We start from the raw sequence: 11,884 nt of genomic DNA, 5'->3' as shown, positions 1-11,884 counted from the left end.
AATATTTAAGTCTGGTGATAAGTCAGCCGTTACTAACTATCGCCAAATCTCCCTCCTTTGTGTCGCCTCAAAACTCTTTGAATCAGCTCTGCACAACGTTCTTGCTGCCTGCGTCAAGAACGTTCTGATACCAAATCAGCACGGCTTTTTCTCGGATCGATCGACCGTTACAAATCTTGCAAGCTTCATGACACAGGCTTCGGCTGCAGTTTGTGAAAACGGCCAGTTGGGTGTTATTTATTTTGACCTCAGTAAGGCGTTTGATGTAGTGAACCATCAATTATTAATTAACAAGCTTACTATGTTCGGTGTTGATGCAAGCCTTGTGGCCTTGTTGTCCAACTATCTCCTTGACCGGTCCTTTTACGTAGATGTAAACTTCAAAAGGTCTAGTGTTTACACTGCAACGAGTGGTGTACCTCAGGGTTCTGTGCTGGGTCCACCATTGTTTTCTATCTTTATCAATGATGTGTCAACAGTGTTAACAAAATCTTCATTTCTTCTCTATGCTGATGATGTCAAACTATTTAGGCACATTAGCAGTTTTCAGGACTGCTGTGCCTTGCAGAGGGATGTGTCGGAATTATCGGTCTGGTGCAGCAAAAACTGTCTAATTTTAAATCCAGCTAAAACAAAGGTTGTCACGTACAGCCCGAAAACCCATCGTCTCCTGTTTTCCTACAGTATAGAGGGAGCTCCTTTGCAAAGGGTTGAGGAGATAAAGGACCTCGGGGTTCTTTTTGACAGTACCCTCTCTTTTTCTTCTCATATTAGGCTCATCACTAGGCGAGCGCTCCGAAGTCTTGGAAATGTGTGTCGGATTACTAAGGAATTCTCTTCTCCAGATCCATTTCTAATGCTATACAATGCAATATGTATCCCCCAGTTAGAATATGCTTCTGTTGCCTGGAACGGCATCTCCAAATCTAGTAGTGAATTAATAGAACGTGTGCAGAAGAGGTTTTTATCCATATTTAAGCACCGTCATCACAATCACAGTTTTCATCCTGATTCTGACTTACCCATAGTTCCTTCGATCCCTTCGTTGACCTGCAGACGTATGCGTGCAGACCTTGCATTTCTTCACAAAATTGTTCATGGTGACCTTTCTTGCGCGGACCTGCTTAACTGTTTAGAATTTAGTGTTCCACAAAGGCCCACCAGGTCGCATCGAACTCCAATCATTCTCCTGTGCGCAGAATACAGAATTGCTACAACCGCTTCTCTGAACGCCTTGACATCTTTCAAAGCTCCTTTACAATTTACCGTACTGCGCTGTTGAACACAGTATGTTAAACATCTATGATATCTCTTCCTTTCGTTTTTCTTTTTTTTTATTGCTGAAATTTGGTTTCTCTGCGGTTTTGATTAACCAATATAGTTGCCTATTTTCGAAACTGTTTACTTATCATGCTTGTCTTATCATTTGTCTCTATACTCTTGTCATTGTTTTTGTCGTCTTACTGTCAAACTTTGTTCTCTGCTTGTGTATTCATTACAATAAGCTGAGCCACAAAGGAATCTTATTTTTTCTTTTTTACCTGTACCCAGGCTCCGCCTGTGCTTTTTTTCTGTAATTTTCGCTACTTCAATTTGTGTGTGTCTTGTCGCTTGTTTGTTTCTTGCAATATGTTTCTTGTATTTTGTTTTCATGTAACTATCCGTGCGCCAGCACTCAGGCCTCTGGCTGTTCCTGGGCACGTAAATAAACATGATTGATTGATTAATTGATTGATTGATTGATTGATTGATTGATTGATTGATTGATTGATTGATTGATTGATTGATTGATTGATTGATTGATTGATTGATTGATTATTATTATTTCCTTCTATGTATCTGGCACATGCTGGTGGAAAAGACCAACCTTGTCAGCAAGCACCAAGGTATACTGGACTGGGGATGCCTCCCGCCTGGTGAGCGCCCGAGGATCGCTCTTGCTTTATGTGAAGTTTATCTACTTCACTCCCTTTGTCTTGTGTTTAAAAGACTTCGCCATAATTGGCCCATTGTCCCGCTTGTCCCATAGTTGTATCTTTGGGGGCAATCTTTGAAATTAGATTTACATACGGCTCAGGGCAGAAGCGTGCTATTAAACACTTCGGCAGCTTGCTTGTGGAACTGCCTTTTTTGTTTAATGTGTAGCATTCTTTGCCACAACATCATAAAGCCCTGCATCAGCACAAATATGGGTGATTGGCGGAGTTATTCAGCGGTAATAGCATACCTGTAGATAATTCATTGTTATTTCAAAATGTTGATTGATATAAAGAGGGAGGGGTCAAGAAGGAGGGGCGATCATCCTAATCCGATAGGCCGCGGGCCGTCGCCTCACCTGGGAGGTCAGGGTTTCTTGGTGTTCGAACTGGCCACTGCGCTACTCGCTCTCCCACCAACATGGCGGCGGGGGTGAGTGAGCCCATCCAGGCAAACTGCGGGATAGTGTTAGGAGCCTCGCACCGGGACCAGTTGGGTGCGGTCGAGGGCGAAGTTATTGTGGTAGGTGTGCGTTTGAAGTCTTCGCAATATGCGAGCGTTGGAAACAGAGCGACGTGTGTGGTGGAGGACATGCACGTAACGTCGAGACGCTCTGTAGTGGTACAAAGCAGCCTATTCAAGCTTCGCTTAAAAATTCCGCCTCACACATCAATGATGTGTAAAGTGGCGCTGCGGCACGGGTGGCAAACACCAGAACAACGTGCCTTTCAGAAGTGAGTTGTCGCGCTATTGTAGCGTAGCACTGGAGTGCTGCTCTGATTTTGGATTTGCAAAAGGAAGGGGGGGAAAGCGCGCACGCAGTCCCCCCAGCTACCAAAAATTACATGCCCCATCTGCCCCAGTTTGGGGTAGTGGCAGGGGTCAACACGGGCGCAGTGCAATGCCCGCGCCTCGCCCTGGAAGCGCGCCCGTCTTGACCGGCGCAACTCCGACACCAGGTAAGTATGCCTGGAAATAGACCAGCTTTCTGAAGCCAGGAGATACGGCCCGGGTAGATGCGCCGGTGACTTAAGTGGCATTAACTACAATTAACGCACGTTGAAACAAATTTCTGGTCTCCACATGACGTCCTTCCAAAAATGTGTAGAGCGTTGCCCTACGTTTTAATTAAATGTCGTATTTAACTTAGTTACAAGCTCTAAATGTTTGCAAAGAAGCTTGAAGAAGGAGCGGATGTTGCGGCTGTGTTTTGCCGAGCACGTGCTTTCGTGGAGGTGCCATTGTGCGCGCGCTTTCTGGTGCATAGAGTTTCATACTGATACTACACGCTAGAGGGGACCACCGAATCAAGCGGTGCGCGTAAATATTTGCACCGAAATAACGAAGGCCTCCGGCCATAGGGCAATGTACATTTTAGGGGCTAAGCACCTTCGGGGTTCGGGATGCCGGCGTCTCCTGTCGTCGTCGTCTCATATAGTCACGGTACTAAAACACCGGGGCGCTCGTTTTTTAACGCCTCGCGCTAGAGCTTAACGCGTACCAAAAGAATACACCGGGACACTCGTTTTTCAACGCCTCGCGCTAGAATGCTTCGTGCTTCAAAGACACGAGATTTTTGCAGCGAAGTTGTATACCTCTACCCCACAACCTCTACCCCCCACAACGGTTTCATCTCCGTGGGCAAAAACGCCAAGGCGCCAAGGCCTAAGGTGCCGAGCGCTCAGCATCAAAACCGCATATGAATGACAAGGCGCCTGTGAACAATCGGACCCCCCCCCCCGCACCCCCCCCCCACTATGTATTCATCGTAAAGATTATTTTTGCAGATTATCTTTAAAGGCTACGCAGAATATAGTGGCACTGGCCGAGCGCAAACGACAACCCTGCCGAGACGATGAGAAACGTTTCATACGTACCCTCCTTCTCGGAATCCCGTCTCGAATTCCCTCTCCAAATTGGTTTCAAACGCCAAGTTTTCTCCTGCACAACATACTTCTTAGCATGCTTCGACGTGTGACACGAAGACAACTTACGGCCAGTCTGTCTGTCATTTAATTGCTTTAATCCGGTTCAACGCAAGAGAGGGCGCCACCGCCTCAGCAACAGCGCGATCGCTCTTCCCACCGGCGCTCCTCGGGCGCCCAGTAAGCGCGCGCTGTGAGGCAGGAGAGAGAGAGACTAACGATCTTTGAATACACTTGTACACTACATGCTTCGCCCTTCCCCAGGTTTCCCGTTAGTGGAGATGGCCCGGGATTTTTCAAGTAAAGGAGCAGGAACGCCGAATTATCCGAATTTTTGTATTAACGGGGCTGAACTAACGAGGTAAATTTTACTGTATTCCTGCTCCGTGAACTTCCTTCGGCGGCGAGCGGAGAATTTTGAGCGGACGATGAATCAGGTTTCGTCCTGGCCACAACTTCAATTTTTTCTCTTCTGCCCTTCAGCCAAGTAGTCGCTTGTACTCTCTGCCGCTCTAGAAACTTTCATAAACCCAGTTAATACCCGGCATAACCAAAGTCCACTGTTCTATGTGCGAACCCGCGCGCGTCGTAATTTAGGTCGGAAGATTTTACCTGCTGAAAACGGACTAAACAATTCAGCACAAAACAAAATGTTTGAATAATTTCATGTATTTTTATTTATTATTTTGTGTAGTTCAAGATGATGTAAATAAACGTGGGGTGTGACATTGTGTGACTTTATTTCTTCTAGCATTAACAAAACAAGGGTTCTGTCACCTTTGCACAATTTTTGAGGCATCAGGGCCTATGTACCCGAGGAAATTTGTAGAAGAAACTCGTGGAATTAAGGAACGTACAATTGTATCAGAACTTGATATTTGTATTAGGTCAACGAATTCTCGTAGAAAACTAATATGTCCAATATATCTAATGGGCTCGAAGAGTCTATGTACCACAAGGACAGGAATGTATTAAATCAGGTTTCTATAATTTTCTTTGCTAGGGTATAGACCTTATGCAAAAGTGCCGCCATCTACCGGAAGAAAAACGAAACGAGCACGCGACGCCATGTTGGGGGATGGCGGTCGCGGGATTGCTTGGTACGGAGCGTGTGAGGGGCTGTCTCGGCTTGGCGATACTTTTATATTCAGATTTAATCGCAGCAAAATGAGCGACGAGTGATCTGTGGACCTTTCTCTGTTGCCCACATTTGCGGGCGACTTCGTAAATACGCATTATGCGTCGAAAAAGCAGTCAGGGAGGCACCGGCAGGGAAGATGTTGGCGGCTGTCGCTATTCTTTTTTTTTTTTTGGCTTTGAAAGTACGTTCGTGTCGGTTCGCATCCTGCGGGTTTCTCAGGAGGTCATTCCTGAGACGCTTCGAACCTTGCGGGCTGTCCTGGGTCGAAAGGGGGGAGGGGGGTGCACTCGCGATATAGCTATACGCTAAGGATCCTCTGGGATGCAGAGGAAACCTGCAAACGAAAAAAAAACACTTAAAAAATAAATTCCATACCTGGCATTTTTTAACAGTGGAGCTGTTTCAGCTGGGCGTAATGTGTAGCGCGTAACGTGTGTGGCGTGTAACGCGTTAAACATTGCCAATAAATTACCAATGAATAATTAAATTACCAATAAATTGCCGAGCGCTGGTGAGCGCGTGCCTCGCGGCGACCGCCGAGCGTTCCCAGCACACGCAAAGGCTTTAGCAAAAAAAAAAATTCCCTCGCACTTCCCCGAGGGGGAGAGTGTGTAAGTGCGAATGCACGGTTGTTGATTGCGCGATTACGGTGGATATCGTGATCTTGGAGTGGAGAGGAGGCGCCCAACACCCGCAGTCACTGAGCGGAGAGAGGAGGAGGAGAGTAGCGCCCGCCGTTACGGCGAGGGCTACACGAGCGCCCTCACGCGTCGGAATGCGGAGCGCCCGCTACGCGAGCGAGAGCTCTCCCGCCCGAAGTGGAGAGGAGGCGTCCAACACCCGCAGTCACTGAGCGGAGAGAGGAGGAGGAGAGTAGCGCGCGCCCATCTCCCCCCGTTGCTAGGGAAGACGAGGAGGAAGACGAGGAGCGCGCGCACCCGCAGCTGTTGCTATGCGGACGACGGCGGCGGACGATTCAGGCTCGCTTAAGAAGTGCATTCGCACTTAAAAAAAAAAAAACTGCGAAAGCCTTAAAGAGCGAGAAAATGTCGAGCGCTCGTGAGCGCGTGCCTTGCGGCGACCGCTGAGCGTCCCGTGCTCGCGCCCTAGACAACAAAACTGGGTACACTCTACCGCTTAGAAACGTCCGCTCGAAAAATTTGATCTTTGGAAAATAGGCTGCGGTCGAACCGCAGGCGACGAGCGGTAAATGACCGATACACGGGTTACTATGTACGTTACTTGCGCTACTCATGGCGCTATACGTGAAGGTTGCAACTCCGCGAGATCCCTTATTTCATGTAACGTTTGGCAAACAAAAGAATGCGTAGTACTTCCATAAAAGCCTACCGAACCTCTAGAATAAAAAGTAAATGCGGGCGCCCAAAGCACGAACGGCAGACTCAAAACTCTACCCGCAGGACAAAGTACGAGCTGACAGATGCAGTGCGCCTTGACTACTCCTCGGCAAATACAGGGCTGGAAAACAGCTGACTTTGGGACCTGTTTAGTCCTGCACATATTATTCGTTTCCTGACTAGGCATGGGATCTAGCTATAATATTACTGCGCGAAGGGAAGTCGACACCCGCCAGCGACTTCACGCAGGGCTCGAGTCACGCTTCCGTTCAGAAAGAAAAATAAAAAAAAAGATGTGTACGCTATTTCCGTGGTCGTCCTCGTATCATCTTTGAGCACAGCAAGTTACAAGGTAGTATTTGGGCATCTTGGACAACGATAAATGCCGACGTGCGCGTCGCTAACCTTGGGCTATCATGTATACAGCGGTATAGTGAACTAGAATTCTAGTTCACTGTAACAGCGGTATCCGGAGATCAGGGAATCCCCCAACATGGCGGAAGCGCATGCGGTTCCCACAAGATGGCGCCAGTTTTTGCGTAAGGTCTATTAGTAAAAACTCACCGTAAACACGTGTTTACGGCGACTTACGGAGTCACGGTACCATGACTCACATGAAACGCGCTGCACCGAAAACGACATTACACGAAACGAAATGCAATCAGCACTCATTCTTTTAACAGCAGAGCTGTTTAGGCCGACACAAATCTGTCCGGCGTAGACAGAAAACCCCGAAGGCACGTTAGCGCGTGCCTCGGGGCGACCGCCCGTCGTCGTCCAATTTTGCGCGTGGGCTTGCGGCACATCAGGAGCTCCCGCTTCGTCGCCATCGTCGTGTATAGCGACCGGCGCGCCATGGGTCCGCCGCGCCGAAGACGATGACGGTGAATCTGTCAAGCCATATCCCTTCACAATGTACACGTGGAGACGGCTACAGGACCGACTTTTGCGCTCGGCGGTCCCCGACTCTACCAGTGGCCCCATCAAGGATATCATGGGATGGGTTGCAGAACTTCAGGTACACGTCAATTTGGCAGCCAAAAGCATGCCAAAAGAGACCGGGCTGACTGAAGTTGATAGTCGTCTATTGCATATGTGGGAAGCCCAGACAAGCATACAGAGCCGACAACAACTCCAAAAACACAATCTCTCTGAGGAGGCGACTGGCTTGGCTCAACAAAGAAATTGAAGCGCATGCGTCCGTCTAACCCGTCAAAATTTGTTGGTGGTTTGCGATCGCATGGACCACAGTATGGGAGTTGCCCCAATATGGAACACCCTCCGCTCCTTTGACCCAGGAGGTCGCAAAACTACACAGCAGAAAAATCTCAAAGCCCTGCTGCCCAATTGTGACGACTCCTCGGAATTTTGCGGGAATTACAGCGCCGGTATGTGGGTGCTCATCCCACACAGCCCCTACCCAAGTACACCGGTAGCCCTAATCCGGAACTGGACAGTCCTCTCTCCGTGCCAGAAGTGCGTGCTGCAGAACGACGGCTACGCAGCAAATCCGCCCCCGGCAGGATAAAATTTCCGACAAAATTCTTTCTAATCTGGGTGACTCATCTCTGGGAGTTCTCCCAAAATACATGAACCTTTGCCGGTACTCTGGCACCCTACCGCCTGAGTAGAAGGCATCCAATTGAGATCCTTCTCATACTAAAACCCGTAAAGAACCTTCACATTAACAATATGCGACCCACCTAATCCACACCTGTGTATGGAAACTTATGAAGCACCTACGTGGTCGTGATCGACCTGCCTGCATCGTTACGTTGAATCTTCCCAGCTACTTACCCCATCTATGTTCACTTTCGGCTACGACTCTCTGCGCAAGAGGTCATGCTAAAATTACAACATCAAATCATTAACACCGAGGCATGCCCCGCAGGGGACACTAGAGTTATCGTGGCACTCGAACTCTGGCTTTTGATCACGTCCGGCATGATGCGATCTTGAACAATCTGATAGACTATCCATGTGGGCCCCAAAACGTACGACTACATAAAGGCCTTTCTTATGGACCGCATGGCGAAATTTCTGTTTGGGGGCATTGGATCGGCTGCCATCTCCCTGGGTAATCCTGCACCGAGTCAGGGATCGGTCCTATCGCCATTTTTATTCAATGTAGCAATGATAAAACTCCCTCCTCTTCTCTCTACTATCCCGCATGTGTACCACAGATTATACGCTGATGATATCACGATATGGACGGCTGAAGGCAATGACGCGCACATCGAAGACCGCCTACAACAAGCTGTTGACATAGTGGTAGCTTACGCTGGAGAACGCGGTCTGATGTGTTCTCCGCAGAAGTCCGAACTTCTTCTCTGCAGTCCTCCCTGCAAACGACACCGTTAAGGTACTCCAGACATTCAGCTCACATTACAAGATCGCTTTATCCCGATCGTACCGTGCATACGTGTTCTTGGACTCCGCATTCATCAATCCGGCTCCAATACGGACACCATCTCTGCAAGTTCCCTACAAATAAGCCACCTTATTTTACAAATTGCGCACCGCCACCATGGACTTAAGGAGCGCAACCTCATCCGGCCATTGGAAGCCTTTATTATAGGCCGTATCACGTATATCCCTCCATACATCCAGCTCGAAAAAGCTGACAAGGTAAAATTGACTGCATAATTCGCAAAGCCTATAAACAGGCCGCGGGAATTCCCATCACGGCATCCACCGAACGTTTCATGGCTATGGGCATCCATAATACCCCAATAGAACTTGTAGAAGCGGAGCGCACAGCCCAATACCTGCGATTATCAAGCAGACACACACGACGCCTTCTACTGCAGAAACTAAGCATTCCGCGCTAGCCAATATGAAACCAAGAATTCGCTCCCTCCTCACCTTAAGAAGGCGTACGTCTCCCCCATACCCAGAAACATGCACCCGGTACAGCAGGATCGCCGTCATGCCCGAGCGTCTGCCCTGCCCCAGTGTTTCAGAGATGACTCTGCCATATGTTATGTTGACGCCGCTGACTACAACCTTACGCGCGCCATGGCCATCGTGGCAACAGACAACTCTCTGACAACAGCCTCTATATTTACACTAATCACGCTAAGGAAGGAAAAGAGGCCGCTATCGCTCTTGCCATCGCCTCCACGACGGCTAAAGCCAGCGCGAGGGGCTCCAAAACAGCTCTCCAGAATAACGAAATCGGCAGGATCTCTAATACAGCCCTACGCATATTACGCTCCGTCCAGGCCACTCCCATGCGCAACGTGCAAATAATCTGGACACGTACCGGCCCATGTATCTTTGCCAGGAAACGACCTAGCACATGAGGCGGCCCGAGGTTGTAGCTCCCGGGATTGCCCTGACCACGCTGCTGGCTCGGACCAGGGGGCTAGGGACAGGCTGGCGACCTACCGGGACATAACACTATAGCACGGAGCGACAGAAAAAAAGGCCCATCTCCCCGCGAGGGGGACTCGAGTAAATGCGTCGCATAGGGGGTGGGTGTATTGCGTTAACGTTTAGTGTTTGGGGAGTTGGCGGTAGTGAATGCGTTGTATCAGCAGCTTCTTGACGTAGTTTGAATGAGTCAAGGATATAAGGCGCGTTCGTACCTTTCATTCTGTGTCGGTTTTGTGGCGCAGTGGGAAGAGCACCATGTACCTCGCGTTGCGCCCACAGGTAGTGAATGCGTTGTATCAGCAGCTTCTTGACGTAGTTTGAATGAGTCAAGGATATAAGGCGCGTTCGTAGCCTTCCATTCTGTGTCGGCTTTGTGGCGCAGTGGATATAGAGCACCATGTACCCTGCGTTCCGCCCGCAGGGTCGTGGGATCGAAACCAGGCGCCGGTAAGTATTATTTTTTTATATAGTGTAGGGGGAGGGGTGCGGGCCTGTTGTTGAGAGCGAGGAGGGTAGCGTGATGCGGGAGAGGAGGATTGGGGGAGGGGGCGCACCTGGAACGGCTGTTGCGGACGCCGAGGCACGCCGACAACGCCGGGTGACATCGTGAGCTGAAGAAATGCTCTGCATTTAATATCCCGCAGCGCATCCCACGTTCAAAAGACGTCAATCTGTAGCCTGGCGTCAGCTACAGGCTAATGCATTCCTCAACTTTGCATTATTCAGCCACATTTACCCCGACCTTTACAACGACCAATGCAAGTGGTGCTGAAGCGAGCCACACTCACTCACATGATTTGGGCTTGTGATGATCAACCACGAACTTTACGAGCATGCTTACGCATTACAAGTGCGGAGCAGTGGGAGACCTGTTTGCTTAGCTCCGACCCCGAAATTCAGACCAGGGTCGTCCAACTCGCGCCCAAGGGCTGCAGGCCGCATGCATCTGAAGGGAAGGAATCCAGGAAGGCTCCCACTTCCCCTCTGTTCTTTCACCCAGCTTTTGGCAAAATAAAGTTATTATTATCGTCATCACCAGCTGACGAACGAGTGGCGAGGACGCGCTACAAGATGATTTTCCCTAAGCGGCTGTGCCGTCGGAAGACGACGACGAAAGGGATATGACAATCCACTGTACGTATATACTTTAATGGTCTGTGGGTACGTGCCAAAATCTTTGAGGACATCATCATCATAATCATCATTTAATGGTCTTTGCTATACAGCGCCGTCCAAAACGGTTTTGCACTGCTGGGGTCCGGCTGCTCCCTCTCTTCTGGGATAGCTGTCAGTGTGGGGAGAAGATATATAGGTTGACCCCCAGCTCTTCTACTGTTTCTCCAGGCTTGCAGATCATAGTGCAAACTGCGCCAATTTTTTTTCAAGAAGCAGTTGGTGCGTTTTCTATCTGAATTCGTGCAGTTTGTGCTCCTGTACTACATTCGTATAAAAAAAAAGAAATCTTGTCTACCCCTAGTTACTGTCTGCACTATTTGAGCAACATACCAACTAATATGCCCAAGTTCAGCCGATAAACTGAAATCTTGTTGCTCCCAACTGAAACCTAGTTGGGACCAGTTGAAGCAGAGTTGGTCCCAACTGAACCCTAGCTGTGCCTAACAGAAGCCAAGTTGCTGCTCAGGTGCCGCTCAGTTAGGAGCAACAGAAGCTCAGCTAGCTGGAACCAGCTGCCGGGCATTTGAAACCCGCGGAAACCAATTAAAACCGGTTCAAATATTTTTCTCTTGAGTGTACTGCAGTACAAACAGGCAGAAGCGCTTAACCAGTAACAACAACATTTAGAATGCTCCAAGAATGACCTTTCAAGCTGTAATGTGTCCCACTTGAGTTTGTTTCGCGATTCAAAAAAGAAAAGAAGTTCGTTTTCTATCACTTCGCGCTTCTCCTATCTTCCTTGTTTCATGGCTCGTTAGGTAGACCTAAACATGTTTTACACGAATACGCTGTCCCTGGCAGCCCAAAACAAAATAGACCTTTCCGGAAAGTTGCGCGCGCCCCCAAACGGCGGCCGCAATGCAGCCTGGGAACTGTGAGCGCCGCAGCAGCCGCCGCCGCTGCCGCACGGGCCGCTCTTCATGTAGGTC

The 11,884-nt window shown here is 49.1% G+C and overlaps 1 non-coding gene across 1 annotated transcript; it reads right to left on the bottom strand.

Annotated features, from left to right (window-relative positions):
• Nucleotides 1–2,778: 2,778 nt before the first annotated feature.
• On the bottom strand, nt 2,779–2,944 carry LOC144147457 (U1 spliceosomal RNA). The gene has a single exon (XR_013317944.1). It is a non-coding gene; the product is annotated as a U1 spliceosomal RNA (small nuclear RNA).
• Nucleotides 2,945–11,884: the final 8,940 nt, after the last annotated feature.

The sequence above is a fragment of the Haemaphysalis longicornis genome, unplaced genomic scaffold (genome assembly GCF_048455015.1).
Source record: "Haemaphysalis longicornis isolate Haplotype H1 unplaced genomic scaffold, Haemaphysalis longicornis Haplotype H1 scaffold_7, whole genome shotgun sequence".
Lineage (NCBI taxonomy): Eukaryota > Metazoa > Arthropoda > Arachnida > Ixodida > Ixodidae > Haemaphysalis > Haemaphysalis longicornis.
This window is presented reverse-complemented; position numbering and strand designations above follow the sequence as displayed.